We start from the raw sequence: 1,555 nt of genomic DNA, 5'->3' as shown, positions 1-1,555 counted from the left end.
GCCGAGCCGAAACTGGCGGCTGTTGGAGGCGGCAGCGGCCCGGGCGCGGGGCGGTTGCGGCGCTGGGGAAGGGCCGCGGCTCGGCACGGTGACAAGCGGCGCGCGAGAGCGGCCGTTGGGGCCGGTGTCGGCAGCCGCTCGCGCCCTGGCCCGCCCAGAGCAAACGGCTCCTCAGCGGAGCCGAGGCCTCGGCCCCGTCCCCGTCCCGGGTGTGCTGGTCCTGCGGGGCTGGGCGGGGGTCAGGTCGGGGAGAATGGTTGAGGTTGGAAGGGACCTTAAAGATCATTGAGTTCCAACGGCAGGGACACCTCCCACGGGACCAGGTTGCTCAAAGCCCCATCCAGCCTGGCCTTGGACACTTCCAGGGATGGGGCATTCACAGCTTCTTTGGGCAACCTGTTCCAGTGCCTCACCACCCTCACAGCAAAGAATTTCTTCCTAATATCTAATCTAAATCTCCCCTCTTCCAGTTTAAAACCGTTACCCCTCATCCTAACCCTACACTTCCTGACAAAGAGTCCCTCCCCATCTCTCCTGTAGGCTCCCTTTAGGTACTGGAAGGTGTTATAAGGTCTCCCTGGAGCCTTCTCCAGGCTGAACAACCCCAACTCTCTCAGCCTGTCTTCATAGCAGAGGTGCTCCAGCCCTCTGATCATCTTCGTGGCCCTCCTGGACTCACTCCAGCAGGTCGATGTCCTTGTTATGTTGGGGGCTCCAGAGCTGGACACAGTACTCCCAGTGGGGTCTCACCGCCAGCCCTCTGATCATCTTCGTGGCCCTCCTGGACTCACTCCAGCAGGTCGATGTCCTTGTTATGTTGGGGGCTCCAGAGCTGGACACAGTACTCCCAGTGGGGTCTCACCGGAGGGGAGTAGAGGGGCAGAATCACCTCCCATGACCTGCTGGCCTCGCTGCTTTTGATGTCACTGGAGTTCCATGTTGGAAACAGGAATTCTCAGAAAGTGGCTGGATGTAGCCGCACGGTGCTAAATAAACTCATTTTTCATACTAAGGATCACAGGGGCAGATTACAGCATTTGCATTCAAATACTAACCTGGTCTTATCACCAAGGCTTTCTGAGTCAATAAAGCACAGAGATTTATAGACAAACACGAGGCTTCAGATTTCATGCTGAGTATTTTGAGGTCATAGAAATATTTAGGCCTTTTAAAATTACGTCTCAGTCTGTCATTCAGGGATTTCTTTGTGAAAAACATCGCTCTGCGAGCCTATTTACATTATGGAAGCCCCACGCAGAGCTAACCAAATAGCAAGATGTATCCTGTCATAGGAGCAAGTCATAATCCCCGCCTTGTGAACTCAACCTGAGTTTATAACAGTCAGCAGCGAGTGAATGAGACAGGATGAAGTTAGAGAAGGGAAGAGTAGAAAATAAGGCTGTCCCTATACAGAAACCGTCTCGGTTCATCACCTGCCCAGCCAGCATTTAGTTACCTAAATGGTAAGTTTTTCCACTGCCTGACACAGACGGGCTGGGAGGGGAAGACGAGCTGATGAGAAGCCATCGTCGCTGACAAAGCAAAGGGAGGGGTG

The sequence above is a fragment of the Calidris pugnax genome, unplaced genomic scaffold (genome assembly GCF_001431845.1).
Source record: "Calidris pugnax isolate Ruff unplaced genomic scaffold, ASM143184v1 scaffold219, whole genome shotgun sequence".
Lineage (NCBI taxonomy): Eukaryota > Metazoa > Chordata > Aves > Charadriiformes > Scolopacidae > Calidris > Calidris pugnax.
Note: the sequence above shows the minus strand (reverse complement) of the source record.